The sequence below is a fragment of the Falco punctatus genome (genome assembly GCF_963210335.1).
Source record: "Falco punctatus genome assembly, contig: scaffold_42, whole genome shotgun sequence".
NCBI classification, from domain to species: domain Eukaryota; kingdom Metazoa; phylum Chordata; class Aves; order Falconiformes; family Falconidae; genus Falco; species Falco punctatus.
The window spans coordinates 281,080-300,856 of NW_027660254.1; the positions used below are offsets into that span (position 1 = coordinate 281,080).

The 19,777-nt window shown below is 43.1% G+C and overlaps 1 protein-coding gene across 1 annotated transcript in view; it reads left to right on the forward strand.

Moving 5' to 3' along the window:
* The window catches only part of LOC308057357 (endogenous retrovirus group K member 24 Gag polyprotein-like), a 201,440-nt gene that overhangs the window by 66,232 nt on the left and 115,431 nt on the right, over positions 1–19,777 (forward strand). The window lies entirely within an intron of this gene.

Genomic DNA, 19,777 nt, shown 5'->3' on the forward strand with positions numbered 1-19,777 from the left:
GATATTTAAGGCACACCGTTAGAACAATAGGAACTTATTAGTTTATCTTGACATAGCAATAATTTCTATTCCAAAGTTAGGGAGTTTCTTTCTACGCGGCTTTCTTGATTACATATTGGCGCCATCCGTTCCCTTATCTGGCTACTTGTTTCTCTGTCCGCCTGGCTGCCTCCTCAGCTGTAGCGGCTCAGGGGTCTGCAGTTGGCTTGTTCCTTGGTTCCCAGGGCTTGTGCCCTACAAGTTCTAACAAGTCTCTATTCATCAGGCTATCAGTACTTGGACTCTTGTCCTTGAGGCCTTGTCCTACATCTCCCCCTTCCTGTTGCACAAAAAGAACCCCTGAAATCAAATGAGTTATTAATTTTTGTAAGCATTGTAAAAGACAAGGTATAAGTAATAAAACAAACAAAAAAGCAACTAAAGCATATATAATCATCTTCACTAAACTTCTTAACCATCCTGAAATGCCCCAACCACTGAACAGTTTATCTAACCAATCCCAAGTATCACTTTGTTGAAGGCGAGAAACTCCATCCCTCAATCTTTGGATGCTAGCATGAATTGATTCCGAATGATCTGAAAGGTTCATGCAACACATCCCTTCAAACTCTTCACAACCATGACCTTGTGCCAGAAGCAAAAAATCTATTGCAGCTCTATTTTGTAATGTCGCGTGGCGAACACTATCAACATCTAATAAAAGACCAGACAGGGCACTGCTTGTGGCATTAGTTTGTTTGGCAAGCCAACAGCCAAGCTTATCTAATGTTGCCAGAGCCTTTCCTGCAGCAGCTCCAGGCAACAGAAGAGATGCAATAAAGCGTTGGCCAAAGGACCAAAATTGCATGTTATCATCACAGTCGGAGGCAAATGCATGAACGCCACGCTTTGTCCTTCGAGAGTAGCAATGTTGTAAAATCATAGATGTGTTAGGAGTCAGGACGGAAAGTCGCCCTAAGCTACACGGACCTCCTTTTATATGAGAAGGAATGACAGGCCATGCTCTATCACCACAAATAAAAAATACTCCAGCAGGTAGTGAGAGCGGAGCATTGCTAGATTTAGACAAGTCGTTAGCAGTGTAATTACACCAGATACTTGCATTTCTAAAAACAGGATGAGTAGGGGAAACGTCCCATGCCCTAGATTGATTCTTTCCCATGTAGTTAAATTTTATGCAAAAATCCATTTTTACAGAACCAAGGAGTTCAATTTCTTGTGGTTCCAAAGTGGCCAGTGGGAGATGGGGTATCCATACATCCCAATTGTCTGTCACATTTTTTGATACGTTTTTGGGTGGAAAAAGACTTTGAAGGTCCCTAGGTATAGGCCATTCATCTAATGGTAAGCCCACAAGACATGTGGGAAAAGGCTGATCCGGAGTGGCCATAGCAAGACACAGAGTATCCTGTCCAGTCAAGTTCGCCAACGTGACCCAAACATTTACCTTTGGTAGAAAAGGGGGATAAGAGCCACCTTCAATAGGCCAAGGTCCAGGTATGAACATCATTATCCATATTACTGACAACACTTGTTTCTCTTTTTCTTTTTCCATCGTCGTTTTACAACCAGCCATTCTTCTGGTCGTACTGTCCATGACCGAGGCACTGCAATTGATTGTCCACACTCTAATCCTACAGTAATGTTCTTGTTAATATTATAAATTCTGCTTGCTAATACAATATATTGAAACAACAACTGTGCAATAGCCCGTACTTCTAGGCTTTCAATCAATGATAAAAAATTTGCAAAAACTAAGTTTGGCAAAATCTCAGAACCTAACCCTGTAACTCCCTCTAATTCCAAAAGAGGTTTTCCCATAAAACGTTCAGCCCACTGTATACGATTAAACCTTAATATTTGATTATTACACTCAGAACACATCCAATGACCCCATCTGTCCCTTAGTCTTACAACTCACCAGCGATCGTGATCACAGAGTTCACGATGAACCTTGATCCACAGTCGACAAGATGGTCCATGTTCATAGCAACATAACTGTAGAAATCGAGACGCTGTCCAATCTGGTTCATGACAGTGTCGTTGAAAGTCGATGTAACGGAAGATAATATCTGCTAGTGGTGCCGTCAGTGCGTTGGGGATCTGGACTGGTCCAAACGTATTACCTTTGTTAAGTGGTTTAATCCAGGGCGATATTGTCCGTTCCAAGCGCTGTAAAAAGTGAAATCTAGATGCTACATCCTGAATTTGTTTACCTGACATTAATGCAAAACAGAAATCCTCACACAGTTTTTATTTCATTCTGTAGGGTCGGTGTCGGTATCAGTTGTCTGCGGTAAAGGTTCACGGAAAGGTCGTACATTCTTTGCTGGGATCCATCTGGGTCCTTTTTCTGTGGAGACACAAGCATAACCTTTTCCCCATGTAACAAGAGGATATGGTCCCATAATTTTACCTGTTTCTGGATCTCGAACCAATACTGGGGCTTTAACCCGTGCCTTGAAGAAGGTATTTGCAGTAAAATGTCGAACTGTCGGGGGGTTGTTATCTATTAAAGAACAATTTAAAAAATTAAAAACATACAATGCTTTCTGTAACCGTTCCTCTGGAATAGCCATTCCCATTCCCCCTTTTTGTTGTTGTAATAGATGTTTTAGCGACTGATGAGACCGTTCAATGAGAGATTGACCAGTGGGGGAATGAGGAATGCCAGTAATATGAGTTATACCCCATAGGGCAAAAAAGGTTTTTATAGTTGTTGAAACATAAGCTGGACCATTATCTGTCTTTATCTTTAAGGGAATACCCAAAGTATCAAAAGCACGCATTAAATGTCTACGAACATCTCGTGCCTTTTCTCCTGTGTGACAAGAGGCAAACCAGGCACCTGAAAATGTATCAATGGAAGAGTGGATATATTTAAGGTTACCAAATTCAGAATAATGTGTGACATCTGTTTGCCATAATTGTAGGCTTTGTAATCCTCTAGGGTTAACTCCTGCAGCAATTGATGGGAAAGAATGTTTTTGACAATCAGGACAGACAGCAATAATATTTGGCGCTTGTTGAGAAGGAAGGTCAAGCTGTCGTTTAAGAGCTCCAGCATTTTGATGGAAAAAAGAGTGACTTAGTTTAGCTTGTGCAATGTGGTCTGGCAATACTTGAACTGGTAACGTCAATAGATCAGCTCGTCGATTGCCTTCTGCAAGAAAACCAGGTAGTGAGGTGTGAGACCTAATATGCATAACAAAATAAGGTGCAGATCGAGAGTCCAAAAGGAAAATAAGTTCCTGTAACAGGGTAAAAAGTTGTGAATGTGAAACATTCCGCAGCACAGAAGCTTCGGCTTGTGTAACAACAACTGCAATATAAGCAGAATCAGTAACAAGGTTGAGTGGTACATTCCATTTTCGGAAAACACGAACAACTGCATTCAGTTCTACTATTTGAGGTGAACCGGAGACTGTCTCTATGTCCGAGTCCCATTGTCTCTGTTGATCATCCCACCATAGGAGAACAGATTTATGTGATTTGCCTGATCCATCTGTAAAGACAGTAAATGCCTGTAAGGGTTGTTTGCTTCTTTTGGGTTTTAACATCAGACGAAAGTCAATGTTAAACAGTTTGTGTGAAGGTGGATGAGAAGTTATTTGACCTGTATAGTCAGCAAGTGCCATAGCAAAGGTGTCTGATTGCTGATAAAGCCATTGTAAGTATACTGTTGTTATTGGTAGACAAATACAGACAAAATCCTTCCCTGATAAGGTTAACAGGCGTGATCTAGCTTGAACAATCAGAGAGGCAAACATTTCATGTTGTGTCAAAATAGTTTTTGTAGACTGGTTAGGTAAAAAGATCCATTCAGTAATCGACAGGGGGTCTGAGTTCTGAAGGTCCCATTGAAATATCAGGGCATGAGGCTGTCGTGCAGGGTTTAAAATAATCAAGTAAAAAGGTAGTTCAGGAGCCCATCGGTGGGCCTGTCGAGAAGCGATAGCTGAGGCAACCTTTTGTAAAGATGTATCTGCTTCAGAGTTAAGACTACGTGGAGAACAAAGATTAGTGTCCCCTTTTAGTAGGTCAAACAAAGGACCCAAGTCTGTATTAGAAATTCCCAATAATGGTCGAACCCAATTTATTGTTCCCAGTAATTTCTGTGCATCATGCAGGTTTCTTACATTGGTATTGATCTGCAATGGTTGAGGAACAATACTTTGTGCTCTTATTCGCCAGCCCAGATATTTCCAAGGGGGAAACTTCTGGACCTTTTCTGGTGCTATAGAGAGACCTGCCGAATTCACGGCATCTGTGACAAGGGCTACAGCTTTCTCCATGACTTCGTGATGTTGTGCTGCCACTAAAAGGTCATCCATATAATGATACAATAACACAGTAGGCATAGCATTTCGGACAGGACTGAGTATTTTTGCAACATACCATTGACACATTGTAGGGCTATTTTTCATACCTTGTGGCAGTCCAACCCACTGATATCTCTGCAATGGAGCTTGCATGGTGATGCTTGGAAATGAAAAGGCAAATTTCGGGGCATCATCTGGATGTAACGGGATACTGAAAAAACAATCTTTAAGATCTAGGACAGTTAGATGCCAATGTCGAGGGATCATAGTCGGGGATGGGAGCCCGGGTTGGAGGGCTCCCATATCTTCCATAGCATCATTAATTTTTCTAAGATCATGGAGCAAGCGCCACTTGCCAGTTTGTTTTTTAATAACAAAAACAGGTGAATTCCATGGGCTAGTAGAAGGTACAATGTGTCCTTGGGACAGTTGTTCTGAGACTAAGTTTTGAAGTGCACGAAGTTTTTCCAAAGGAAGGGGCCATTGATCCACCCAAATAGGAACATCAGTTTTCCAGGTTATTTTTAGGGTGTCACGCACTTCAATGGCCCCATCTAAAAATGTGTACGGATGGACATTCCCCATTGTGACAATACATCACATCCCCACAAAACCATAGGGACAGGCAGCACAAAAGGTTTAACAGAAGCCACATGTCCCTCTGGTCCTTGAATTCGAATTAGTTCCAAACTCTGACGACTGTTACCGGTCCCCCCTATCCCAGCCAGTGTCTGAGAGACATTAGTCAGTGGCCATTGCGGAGGCCATTTGGCTTGAGAAATTACTGTGACATCAGCTCCAGTGTCAATGATCCCATTCAGTGCTATTTGTTGGTCATTGTAAATAAGGGTACACTGATACATAGGCCACTGTGGAGAAATGGATTGTACCCACAGAATGTGAGGTAACCCTGTGGATCCAAAACCTCCTCTCCTCTGCGGAGGATGATCAGTGGTAAGAGAGTTTACCCTTGCTGGAATCAGAATCAATTGCACTATTTGACTACCCTGAGGTATCGTACAAGGTGGAAATGGAGTCCGTGCCATGATTTTGATTTCGTCCACCCTGTCAGAGTCAATAACACCTGGTAAAACAAAGAGACCAGACAATGTTGTGGAAGATCTACCAATTAACAGAGCTTGTGTATCGGGGGGTAATGGTCCTTTGACATTTGTTGATAATAAATGAACCAAGGAATCGAGCAGTGTTACTGTGTGTGAGGTTGCCAGGTCCAATCCAGCGCTGCCTGAGGTTGCTGGACAGAGACTTGAGGTGTCGGTGCTTCTCTCCAAGGATGTTGAAATGTCAGCTGTGGCACTTGTGTCTGCGCGTGTCGCTGCCCCGCGCTCCGTGGTCGGTTTCCCTGTATCGGTTGTCCCTGGAAGTCGTACTTAGGTCAACATCGATTAGCATAATCACGCCCTTTCCGACATGTCGGACAAACTCCAGGACCAGGAGGTTGTTGTTTATTCCCCGCAGCCCGCGCAAGACAATTTCTCTTTAGATGACCAGGCTTACCACAACCATAGCAATTCCCCACACCACGCATCGCTGCAAAAGCAGCAGCCATAGCTTCAAACTTGTGGTCAACCGTACCGATTCGGTTACATGCTTCCACCATTTCCACCAGAGTGGGGTTCGGGTTGGGAAGAGACTTCAGTAGCCTTTTACAATCAGCATTAGCATTTTCAACACCTAGTTTTGTTAACAATATATCCCGAGCTTCCGCATTATCTACTTGACGTTCCAAAGCCTGTTTTAGTCTACCAATAAACTGCATATAAGGTTCTCGAGACTCCTGAGTGATGTTAGTAAAGGCTTTTTGTGGCTTTTGTACGTCAGGAACCTGGAAAAAAGCCTTTTTCGCCTCTTCTCTAATTGCCTCGAGAGCCGCACGGGGGCAGTGTTGAGCCTGCGCTACCGGATCAGCACGTGCACCGGTGCCCGTAAGATGCTCTATTGCCAGCGCAGCTGATGCAGCATCATTATGGTTAACGTACGTGAGCAGGAGTGCTTGCAGTCCCCCTCTCCTGTGCGACTCCCATAACGTGTACTGAGTCGGGGTTAGCAGCAATCGTGCTAAAGATTTCAAATCATGAGGAGTCATGATATAAGCATCAAACACAGAAGATAACAGACTTATAAAACAGGGAGAAGAAATACCACGTTCCGTAACCGTGCGGCGCAGTTCTTTAACAACCAAAAAAGAAAGAGCCCCCCATCGTGCTCCCCCTGCCCGACCCTGAGAATACAAGACCGGAGCAACTATAGTTTTAGCCATTTCTAGATCCCCCTCCTTTAAGGCTTGTTTCTTTATTTTTGCCCACACATCACGTAGATCAGGAGGGTATAAATCAGGTTCTTGTTCAGGCTCTACCAGTCCTGGGTCAAAGGGATCTTTTTCTGGCAGATACTCCACTGCATTGATACCCAGGGGTTTGGAGCACTGTGATTTAGAGGCTGATAAGGACAGGGCTATAGGAGCTTGCGACTCCTCCTCCTCTCCTTCCTCTGCCTTTTCTTTTTGTGCTTTCAGAGTCTCAAAAATAACTCTCCACGAAGAGAGCAGATGGTGGGACTCAGTATTGCCTTTTGTCGCAGAATCCCACAATTTCACCCCTGTGTCGTCCCAAAGTTCCCGCGTGAAAATTGTAGTTGCAGTCACTGCAGGCATATTTACTTGCACCCACTTAAGCATTGCTTTAAGGTCATGCTCAGAAATACTTTTCTCATGTTTGTTAGGGAGACCTTTCATAAGCTCATAAACGTCTCTTTCTGGGGACGAAACCTGATTCCCCATTACGGATTTCCCACAGCTCACCTCTCAACTCCGGAGGGATTTCAGGCCGGCTACCGCTTCCTTTCAGCGGATCATTCAAAGTTCTGTGGGATCCATTGCATGTTGCTCAGTCAGGCGATTCGAGAGTCCCTCCACATCAGATCCTTCACCAGATCACGTCGGGGTCACCAATTTGCAGCGAATGAAGAGACGGGACGCAGCTTGATGCAAGCAAGTTGTCGGTTTATTAGTGATTTTCTTACACTTGTATACGTTTCTACTTTCTACATATTACACACTGATTGGTTAAATCTTAAGCGTAAAAAACACTGATTGGTTGACATTTAAGGCACACCGTTAGAACAATAGGAACTTATTAGTTTATCTTGACATAGCAATAATTTCTATTCCAAAGTTAAGGAGTTTCTTTCTAGGCGGCTTTCTTGATTAACAAAGTTACATATCGGCGCCATCCGTTCCCTTATCTGACTACTTGTTTCTCTGTCCGCCTGGCTGCCTCCTCAGCTGTAACGGCTCAGGGGTCTGCAGTTAGCTTGTTCCTTGGTTCCCAGGGCTTGTGCCCTACAGGTTCTAGCAAGTCTCTGTTCATCAGGCTATCAGTACTTGGACTCCTGTCCTTGAGGCCTTGTCCTACAGTGAAGTCTTAGGGTTAAGTTTTAGGGTTAAGTCCTAGGGTTAAGTCTTTGGGTTAAAGTTTTAAGATTAAATCTCAGGGTTAAGTCTTAAGTTAAAGTCTTAAGTTTAAGACTTAGGGTTAAAGTCTTACGGTTTAATCTCAGGTTTAAGTCTCAAGGTTAATCTCAGGGTTAAGACTTAAGGTTGAATCTTTAGGTTGAGTCAGGGTTAGGTCTTAAAGGTTAAGTCCGTAGTTTAAGTCTTGGGGATTGTGGATAACTGGCTAGCTGAAAAAGTTCACATAGACATAGTCCAGCTGGCTGGACAAAAATGCACATCGCTCTCAGCTTATCTGAAGTAAAGCAAAAGTTACACAATAACAGGAAGACTGCAGTGGGAAAAGAATGTTGCAGGTGGGAACAGATAACTACAGAAGAGAAACTAGGGGCGGGCTTGGTAATATGTATGAGCTAATTATAAGAAGGCATAAAAGGTGACTGTAAGGGACAATAAACGAACTCTGCTGATCACTCATATTGAGTGACTGTGTCTTCCCTCCGTCGCGACAAATGGCGCCCAAAAAGGGACCCTAGAGAGGGCTGAACCTGCGAGCCACGGTTCGACGGAGATTCGGGTACCGGTCCTGAAAGCAGCGCAGGAGGCGGAAGGGCACAGTCCCCGTGCCCGGGAGCACCTACAGAGGGTCCCGCCGGCCACGCGTCGCCGAAGTCTCGCAAAGGCTGCAGCAGCGCTGACGAAGGTGTGGAGAGACAAGCGACGTACGATTCGCTCATATGCTTTTTAGAAAAGCGGAGCGTTCAGGACATAGATTGTAGAAAGGAATTACCCGGGTTATTAGCGTATGGGATAGCATCCGGGACCCCCGCGGCAGCGGCGAGCGGCGGCGCGCAGCCCGGCAGGCCCCTTCCCGGCCGCGGTTTCTCTCCAAGGCGGCACCCCCCCCCCCCTCCGATCGTCGCCATGGCGATGCAAGCAGCCAAGCGAGCTAACATCTGGCTGCCCCCAGAGGTCAATCGGATCCTCTATATTCGGAACCTGCCGTATAAAATCACAGCGGAGGAAATGTATGATATATTTGGGAAATACGGACCTATTCGACAAATCAGAGTTGAAAACACTCCTGAAACAAGAGGAACAGCTTAAGCTTCTCAAGGAAAAATACGGAATTGATTACAAACCCACAAAAAAAAAAAAAAAAAAAAAGTGCTTCAGATGTCCTCTACAAGAAATGGGTTTCTGCCTTGAACTAGCAAACATCTCTGTGTTTAAAATGAAGCCTTTTTGCCTTGATGGAGATAATTTATTCTGTATTCTGTATTTATGCTGTATTCTGAATGTGGAAATTGGTTGGGACTAGGAGGCTGGCTTAAAGGCATTTTGCAAACGGGATTATTATTTTTGATCATTATTGTAATAATAGTTTTTTGATCAAAACCAGCCAAAATTATTTGTAAACATTAGGCATATCTGAAGAGAATGCCTTTATTTGAATCAGCAGTTAAGGTGTAGTTTAGTCTGATGCTGTGGTTTTATCTGCTCCTGGTGAATTTTTGAAGTGATGAAATCAGAGATACAAGGTATACTAAGAGTTATGAGGTAATAAGGTAATAATCTAAGTAAGGGTGCTGTCTTTTATATCTACAAGTGCAATATGCTTTTATGTAGCAGAGAGAAACTTTAACAATAATGTTGCTTGAGCGAGATGTGCATGTGACAACTTGGGAAAAGGGATATCACAACTGGAGTGCAACAGTGTTTCTATGTCTGGCAGAGTGAAATCTTTCAAGACCTGAGTTTAGACAGTCTAAAATAAATTGTTAGTATTCAGAAAACCCATCTTAAGCCTCTTTTGCTTACATAGTGTTATGGAAGTCAACTGCTATTGTAGAGAATTAATGATTTTTCAATACATATTAACAAATACTACTATTTTAACTTGAGGCAGTTGAGTGAGAAATACTCACGTGTAGCATTTGAGGGAATGTCAGCATAAATCGCACTTACAGTAAGACTGCATTTTTAATTACTGTACTTGTTAAGATTCGATGATGCCATAAGGCTAAGGCCTTTTATCACGGATTGGTTCTGAACTAAAAGGTGTGTGCACACGTAGATATGCACATTTGTGTTAATTTCCTTAATTGGCTACAAAATAATATAATTAGGTTGGGGACTAGATCTTGGGGATTTGTCTATTATACTTCTGTTTGTTAAGGAACGTGCATAACATACAGCACCCATGTAGGCTTGGCTTGTGGCATAGTTGTCAAATTTAGCATAGACATTCAGACAGATAAGCAAGGTACTCTTCCTGTGTGTATCACCTACAAGCCATTATGGCTTAGTGTGTAAATCTGTATGTAACTGTTGAAAAATCCACTTATGAATGTATATAGCTTAGAACTAATTTTTTCCCTTTGTTAATTCTTTGATATCAATGAGGTATTCTTCAGAAAATGTATGGACTGGTTGGTTGCATAAGGGCAGTTGTTATTTGGACAGAAAATTGTTAATGGTCAGGGATTTTCCACTACAATATTTGCAAATATTCCTAGTCAAACACCAGTTTGGTTTCTTTTTGGGTTTTGAGCTTGCATTAGTCCATGTTCAGAACTTTAAAATTACCTTTGAATTTTTTAAACTTTTTATATCACTGGAACAGAAAGAGCATCTAAATTAAAGCTTCAAGCTAACTTTATTTTTCAAGTATTTCTGGAATTATCCTTCTGAACTGAGATTTTATAAGTTGGCTGTGTATTTTCCTGTGTTAAAATGCTGTTATTGAAAATGGTCAACCAAGCCTATGTCGCCCAAAATAAAAACGGGGGAATTGTGGATAACTGGCTAGCTGAAAAAGGTCTCATAGACATAGTCCAGCTGGCTGGACAAAAATGCACATCGCTCTCAGCTTATCTGAAGTAAAGCAAAAGTTACACAATAACAGGAAGACTGCAGTAGGAAAAGAATGTTGCAGGTGGGAACAGATAACTACAGAAGAGAAACTAGGGGCGGGCTTGGTATTTAGGCAACTAACCAATAATGAGCTTAACTTTTGTAATATGTATGAGCTAATTATAACAAGGCATAAAAGGTGACTGTAAGGGACAATAAATGAAGTCTGCTGATCACTCATATTGAGTGACTGTGTCTTCCCTCCGTCGCAACAGGGGATAATTCTTAGGGTTAAGTCTCAGGGTTAAGTTTCAAGGCTAAGTTTCAATGTTAAGTCTCAGGGTTATGTCTTAGGGTTAAGTCTTAAGGTTAAATCTTAAGGTTAAGTCTTAAGGTGAAGTCTTATGGTTAAATCTTAGGGTTAAGTCTTAGGGTTAAGTTTTAGGGTTAAGACTTAAGATCAAGTCTTAGAGTTATGTCTTAGGGTTAAGTCTTAAGGATAAGACTTATAGTTACATCTTTAAGTTTACGTCTTAGGTTTATGTCTTAGGGTTAAGTCTTAGGGTTTTGTCTTAAGGTTAAGTATTACTATTAAGTCTTAGGGTTAAAGTCTTAAGATTTAATCTCAGGGTTAGGTCTTATGGTTAAGTCATAAGTTTAAGTCCTAATTTTAAGTCTTGGGGATAAGTCTTAAGGTTAAGTCTCAAGGTTAATCTCAGGGTTAAGATTTAGGGTTAAGTCTTAAGGTTAAGTCTTAGGGTTCAGTCTTAGGGTTAAGTCTCAGGGTTATATCTTAGGGTTAAGTCTTAGGGTTAAGTCTTAGGGTTAAGTCTTAAATTTAAGACCTAGGTATAATTCTTAGGGTTAAAATCTTTAAGATTAAGTCTCAGGGTTAAGTCTTAGGGGTAAGTTTTAAGGTGAAGTCTTAACATTAAGTATCAGTGTTGTGTCTTTGGGTTAAGTCTTAAGGTTAACTTTTAGGGTTAAGTCTTAGGGTGAAGTCTAAAATTTAAGTCCTAGGGTTAAGTCGTACAAGGTTAAATCTCAGGGTTAAGTCTTAAGGTTAAGTCTTAAATTTTAATGTTAAAGTTTTAAGGTTAAGTTTCAGGGTTAAGTCCTAGGGTTACTTCTTAAGGCTAAGTCTCAGGGTTAAGCGTTAGTGTTAAGTCCTAGGGTTAAGTCTTAAGGTTGAGTCTTAGGGTTGATTTTTAAGGTTAAATCTTTTGGTTAAGTCTTAAGGTTAAGTCTTAATGTTAAGTCTTAGGGTTAGGTCTCAGGGTTAAGTTTTAAGGTTAAGTCTTAGGGTTAAGTCTTAATGTTATGTCTTAAATTTAAGACCTAGGGTCAATTCTTAGTGTTAAAATCTTTAAGTCTCAGGGGTAAGTCTTAAGTTAAGATAGGATGAAGTCTTAGGGTTAAGCCTTAGAGTAAAGACTTAAGATAAAGTCTTAAGTTTAAGTGTAAGGCTTAAGGCTTAGAGTTCAGTCTTAGGGTTAAGTTTTAAGGGTAAGAATTAAGGTTAATCTTAAGAGTTAAGTCTTACGGTTAAGTCTTAAGGTTATGTCTTAATGTTAAGTCTTAGGGTTAAGTCTCAGGTTCAGTTTTTAAGGTTGAGTCACAAGGTTAAGTCTTAAGCTCAAGTCTTAATTATAAGTGTTAGTGTTAAGTCTTAAGGTTAAGTCTAAGGGTTAAGTCTCTAAGATTAAGTATTAGGTTTAAGTCTCAGGGTTATGTCTTAGGGTTAACTGTTAAGGTTAAGACCTAAATTTAAGTCTTAGGGTTAAGTCTTAAGGATAAGTCTTAAATTTAAGTCTTAGGGTTAAATCTTAAGGTTAAGTCATACGGTTAAGTGTTAAGGTTAAGTCTTAAATTTAAGTGTTCTGGTTATGTCTTAAGGTTATGTCTTAGTGTTAAGTCTTAAGGTTAACTCATAAATTTAAGTTTTAGGGTTAAGTCTTTGTGTTCAGTCTTAAGGTTAAATCTTAAGTCCTAGGCTTTGAGTCTTAGGGTTAAGTCTTAAGTTTAAGTCTTTGGGATACGTCTTAGGGTTAAGTGTCAGCGTTAAGATTTATGTTTAATTCTTAAGTTTAAGTCTTAAGGTTAATTTTTAAGTTTAATCTTATGGATTGAGTCTTAGGTTTAAGTCTTAGAGTTGTCTTGGGGATATGTTTTAGAATTAAGTCTCAGGGTTAAGTTTAAGCTTAAGCCTCAGGGTTAAGTCTTAAGGTTAAGTCTTACGGATTGAGTCTTAGGTTTAAGTCTTAAGTATAAGTCTTAAGTTTAAGTCTTAGGCTTAAGTCGTAGGATTAAGATTCAAGGCTAAGTCTTACGTTTAGGTCTTAGGGTTAAGTCTTAGTGTTAAGTCTTATGGTTAAGTCTCAATGTTAAGTCTTAGGGTTCAGTCTTCTGGTTAGGTCATTATTTTAGGTCTTAGGGTTAGGTCTTAGTGTTAAGTCTTAATGTTGAGTCTTAGGGTCAAGTTTTAGGGTTAAGTCTTAAGGTTATATGTAGGGTTAAGTTTTAGGGCTAAGTCTTACAATTTAGTCTTAGGGTTAAGTCTTAAGGTTAAGTTTTATGGTTAAGTCTTTAGGTTAAGTCGTAGGGTTCAGTCTTACGGTTAAGTCATTAGGCTAGGTATTAGGGTTAGGTCTTAGGGATAGATTCAAAGGGTTAAGTCTTAAGGTTGAGTCTTAGGGTTAAGACTTAGAGTTCAGTCTCTAGGGTTAGGTCTTTAGGTTAGCTCTTAGGGTTAGGTATTAGGATTAAGTCTTAGGGTTAAGTCTTAGCTTAAGTCTTAAGTTTAGGTGTTAGGGTTAAGTCTTAAGATTTAGTCTTAGGGTTAAGTCTTTGGGATAAGTTTATAGAGTTCAGTCTTAGAGTTAAGTCTTAGGCTTAAGTCTTAGAGTTAGGCCTTATGGTTAGGTATTAGGATTATGTCTTCTGGCTGTTTTAAGATTAAATCTTAAGGTTAAGTCCTAGCATTAAGTCTTAAGGATAAATCTTAGAGTTAATTCTTATGGTTAGGTCTTAGGGTTAGTTCTTAGGTTTAAGTCTTAGGGATAGGCCTAATGGTTAAGTTTTAGGTTAATTCTTAAGATTAAGTCTTATGGTTAAGTCTTAGAACTGAGTCAGGATAAAGTCTTAGGGTTAAGTCTTAGATTTAAGGCTTAAGGTTAAGTCTGAGGGCTAAGTCTTAGGGTTAGTTCTTAGGGTTAAGTCTTGGTGTTAAGTCTATAGGGTTAAGTCTTAGGGTTACGTCTTAAGGTTGAGTCTTTAGGGTTCAGTCTTATGGTTAATTCTTAAGGTTATGTATCAAGGTTATGTCTTCAGGTTAAGTCTTTAGGTTCGGTCTTAGGGTTAAGTCTTAGGTTTAAGTGTTAAGGTTTAGTGTTAAGGTTAAGTCTTAGGGTTAAGTCTTAGAGTTCAGTCTCTAGGGTTAGGTCTTTAGGTTAGGTGTTAGGGTTAGGTATTAGGATTATGTCTTAGGGTTAAGTCTTAGCTTAAGTCTTAAATTTAGGTCTCAGGGTTAGGTCTTAAGGTTGAGTTTTAATATTGAGTCTTAAGGTCGAGTCTTAGGGCTAAGTATTATTACCAGGAACAGAGGTATATTACTGTAGGGTCTTGCAACTGGGTCTTCTGCAAGATCGATTGATCGATCGATCGATATATAGTCAGACAGACATAAAAATTACGCAATAGCTGCCCTAAATGTTTCAGAGATTTATTTCCATCAGTTTAGGTCATTGAACTTCCTACAGTAGTTATCTATTTCCTCATGCTGCCAAGAACTCCATCGTGTTTGCCATCACTAGTACCAATTGCTCTTTTCCTTGTTTCTTTGGGCAACTTTGGAGTCTTTGCTGTGGAAACAGGCTAGTGTGATGAAATTTAGCACATAGGAATACTTCATGGTTTGCTGACTCTTCAGCAGGGGTTTCCTTCCTCCACTCCCTGCCCAGATCCACCCCTGTTCTCTTCATTCCTCTGTCCCTCTCCTGTCCCTCTCCTGTCACCACACCGCCCCATCTCACCCCCCTCTGCTGCTCAAAATATTAAGGGAACTAGATCTGTATTGAAAAAATTGGGGTTTCTCTTTCCTCTCCTGAGGATTTACTACCCAGAGCAGGCTCAGGTTCTGATCCTGCAAACTGCTCCCCAGTGCTTGGATGCTTGCTCTGGGAAACAAGGACAGCTGCTCAAATTCTTTTGCAGGCACAATCTTTGTTTAAATTCTAGTTGAAATGAAATGAAAAGCTGTCATCAGTCCCACCTGTGACACAGAGAGACACCTGTGTTTCACGCACATGTCTGCACAGAAACACACGCAGAGGGAAAAAAGCCCAGAACTGCTTTGTGCAAGGAAGTACGTAAACTCTCCCTATCAGCATTGCTGCTTTGAGCAATTGAATCGTTCTACAGTTATCCGACAAGCCGACACGCTGCCCATCAAATCAGAACCAGAATGTATGCCATTTGCAAGATGGGGCAGCAATAAGCTTTCAACCACTTTCCAGCAAGATCAATTCAAGCAAGGCTGTGTATTCATGGATTTTCTCCTCTGCAAAGCCATGAAGAAAACATGAAACGCACTCCCCAAAGGCAAAGGAGCAAACTGAGGGAGAGCAGCTCATTGGCGCCTTTCAGAGCTTCAACAGTCTGGAGAAAAGGGAAAAACACCCATACAAAGGTAAAGAGCAGCCAAGAAGCACTTTTATAAAATGCACATTGGGGCCTGTTCCACATCTCAGAATGACTTTCAATATTGCTTTGCATGGCTTTTAGACCAAGGCCTAAAGTGGAGTGATAGCTTCTGCTTGCCAGGGCATGGTAAGATCACTCAAATGAGCAACACAGTAACAAGTAAACACCAAAGGCGATAGCAGAGCTTACCGCTTCCCTCCACTGGCGACCAGCTGTGCAGTAAACCAGCTTAACCAGCCTCCCTAAGGATGGCTCTAAAGTCACTGAAAAGGAAAAAAAGAAGGTAAGTTCTTAGCCTGGAATGTAAAGGCACCATCTTGGCTCCCAGGCAGATGGCCCTGATGGCCCAGCAGGGTCATGTCCCCACGTTCCAGGAAAGATAAAAAAAGCGCAGGACATGTTTGTGGGGTGGGTTTGATGCATCCTTTCCGTTTGCTGAAAGCCTGAGGAAGGATGTATTCCACGGTAGGACCAGTGGCACTTTAGACCTGAGGTTAAAAAAGTGCTGCACTTCAGTGACGCTCCCCAAGCTGCTTTCACCACCAAACAATAAAAGATTTGCTCTCTCCAGTATGGTGGGAATGATACCATAAAGTCGGTCAGGGAGAAAAACCCTCTAAGACTTGCTTGCAAGTTTCAGAAGGCCGGCATTCTTTATGGCAGTGCTGGGAGCACGGGGGAATGTTTCCTCTGAGCGTGCTCACCCAGTTCCTCGAGGGTACGCACTACGGACAGCAGAGCACTTGCACACTCATAGCGCATTACACATGCATTTTCAGTCAGGCACGGGATGGGTTACAAGTTGCTTGCTTTAATGCAAACGAGCACACACCCTCAGACAGCACCGCTGAGGTTTTTTACTAGCTCCCTGTGCTCCCCAGGCGGGGCCTTGCCCTCTCTCGGGGGGCTATCTGAGTCAGAGGTCACGATCTCCCCCCACAACAATTACCTTTGTCCGAATTCCAACCAACTTTCCATGGATCGCAGCACTCTATCGGCTTGTCTCCTCCTGCGACCACAACATCCTCACCCAGAGGCTCTTTCTGCATCACCGAAGAGAACGGAGATCTTTTCCCCACCCATTCTTTGTTCCCCATCCTTCCCAAGGCTGACTCCCTGGATGAGAGGTCCCTTACTTCGTCACTTCTAACAGCTTTAGAGAGTCAGCTTGGCCTAACCTTTGTGCGCAGGTGTGTTTAACGTAGAGCTACACACCAAATCAGAGCGTGGCAACTGGGGAGCTCAGACATCTTATCCCTTTGCCGAGCCAGCAGCTTCCCCTTAGCAGAATCCCTGGACATAAATGTATATACAGTGGAATCTATACAGTGGCATCAAACGTCCCGCCAGACACCACATCCGTCCCTAAAATCCTTCCCCCCAAACAACCCTGAAAGACTTCCCTTGACACCCTCCTCCACCCCAGGCTGTTCCTGAAATCATCCCCCACCTCCACCTCCCTGCCCTGGCCCTAAAACTTCTCCCCCAGACCCTGGTCCGGCCCTAAAGTCCCTCCCCCACCCTCAGTCCGTCCCTAAAGTCCTTCCCCCAACCCCAACACCTCCCCTCCCATCCTTCCCTAAAGGCCTTCATCAACCTTGCCCATCCGTCCCTAAAACCCTTCCCCCAGACTCCCCACTCTGTTCTCTAAATAACACACACAGCCTCAACACCTCCCCCCCCGTGTATCAATACGCACCCCCCCACATACCCCCACCTCCCCCACTCCCCCACCCCACCTCCCCCCACACCCCACCCCCCATACACCCACTCCCACAAACACACATCCTTGCCCCACCCCCACACACCCCGCTCCATCCCTAAACACCTTCATCCATTCCCACCCATCCGTCCCTAAACCCCTTCCCCCCGCCCCCTCCCCTGCCCCCATCCCTCTGTCCCTGGCATGGCCCAACTGCCCAGCACCACCAGACCACTCTGGCCCAAACACCATAAGGCAATGGTTCCCACCTGACAATAGCAAGTCGAGGAACATTTTTTTTTTCCTAAATAGAGAGATTTTTACTTTGTACGCTGCCGACTACGCCGAATTATGTTTTGCTGGCTGACTGGATACACAGCAAAGCTGAACTCCACATCAAATATAATCAAATCTATCAAGTATATCAAATAATGGAATATATCAAATGCAGTTTCTTATATTGCAATAAAAGAAAATAGCATGCAATATGATAAAAGGAACCAGTAGCAGTGACTGTGAGCGATATGATAAAAGAGCAATAGGAGCGAAGCATCCATTTGTTATCCCAAAGTGTTAACGTGACTAAGGAAAGGAGACATCACCAATTCCCACCCCAACAACACCCAGGCCCACCCTTCGGCTGGGAGCCCCCTCGCAGCCAGTGCCAGGAGTCTCTCGGGAACTGGGAAATTCCCCTGGAGAAGGTACCAGGAAGGAATTCTCTCGCTGCTTCCCACCGTGCATGGTAGCCATGTGAGGCACAGCACAAGAGTTCTGCTCCCTGCTTTCTCTGGTGAGGAAATTGACACAGCACATTAACACCCATACAGAACCAAAAAACATGGCTTGGGAAAGTGCAGGGCTGCTCCCCTGGAGAGGGTTCCAGGAAGGAATTCTCTTGCTGCTTCTCACCCTGCCCTGGCAGCCGTGTCAGGCACAGCAGAAAAGTTCTGCTCCCTGCTTTCTGTGGTGAGAACATTGACCTCTTTTCATTGGCAATAATGCATAGCCCAAAAAAGTCACCTTGGCAAAGTGCAGCAGTGCTCCCTGGAGAAGGTGGCAGGAAGGAATTCTCTTGTTGCTTTTCACCCTGCCCTGGTAGCCGTGTGAGGCACAGCACAAATGTTCTGCTCCCTGCTTTCTGTGATGAGCAAAATTAACCCTTAAGTGTTGCAGTCGTTAAGAGCCCAAAAAAGTCACTTTGGGAAAGTACAGCACTCCTCCCATAAAGAAGGTACCAGGAAAAAATTCTCTTGCTGTTCTCACCCTGCCCTGGCAGCCATGTCAGGCACAGCACTAAAGTTCTGCTCCCTGCTTTCTGTGGTGAGAAAATTGACCCATCATGGTTGCACTCATAGAAAGACAAAAAAACACACCTTGGGAAAGTGCAGCACTGCTCCTCTGAAAAAAGTGCCAGGAAGGAATTCTCTTGCTACTTCTCACCCTGCCCCAGCAGCCATGTGAGGCACAGAACAAAAGTTCTGCTCCCTGCTTCCTGTGGTGAGAAAATGGACCTCTCACATTTGCGATCACGCAGAGCCAAAAAAACCCCTCACTGTGGGTAAGTGCAGCAGTGCTCCCCTGGAGAAGGTGTCAGGCAGGAACTCTCTTGCTGTTTCTCACTCTGTCCTTGCAGCCATGTGAGGCACAGCACAAATGTTCTGCTCCCTAGTATCTGTGTTCTGAAAATTAACCCCTCACATTTGCAATCGCATAGAGCCAAAAAACCCCTCACCTTGACAAGTGCAGCACTGCTCCCCTGGAGAAGGTTCCAGGAAGAAACTCTCTTGCTGTTTCTCACCATGCCCTGGCCGCCATGTGAGGCACAGCACAAAAGTGCTGCTCCCTGCTTTCTAAAGTTGGCAAAATTGACTGTTTATAGTTCTACTCATGTAGAGACAGGACTTTCTTATTCAAAAGCAAAACCCAAAAAGCCACGTAGCCGTGGGAAACCCTTTATCCTTCCGTGTGGCTGGTGACTTCCCATGGCTCTTCCGCAAGGCAGGAGAAACAACCATGAATTTGGAAGCCCACGTAAATTCAAGTACACTTAGTCCTCTGACAGTCACTGCTTATGGGCCAGCAGTCCTCTCACCCCTCCACAGATCTGCCTCTTAGTCCTCTAGCAGTCATTCTCCATGGAGGGACCACAAGTCCTCCATACCTACCTACCAACTCACCAGAAATGAGTCAGACCACGCCAGAAGTGACACTGCCTGACCTGCAGGAGATATATTAGACCAGTAACGATGGTTTCAAGACAGAAAAAAACACCACCATCCAACAGTACAGCAGAAAAACAACCAGAAGAAACTCTGTACACAAACCAATGGCCCCCATCCAAACCCTGCAAAGGCTAAAAAGCTGAGAAAAGGCACTCTCCACAAAAAAAAAAAACCACACACAGAACACAAGATCACACTACCATTACCCCAGGAACCCAGGTCAGCAAACCCACATTCTGTCCATAACAATAACGTGCTTTAACACTTTACTCGCTTAACCAGTGGCATACCATAACCTTGTTGCCCCCAAACCACAGCACATTGTAGCCCTAAGGCAACACTAGATGGAACACAAAGTCCCTTGAGATCTCTGCCAAGGCCTTCAGGTGGTCCCTGACCTCAGGCATCACAACCTTGAAGTGGGAGCCAGACGGAGGCACCAGGACATCACCGGCACCCATCTTCACACCCTGAAACAGGGCCTGGGATAAACGCTCCT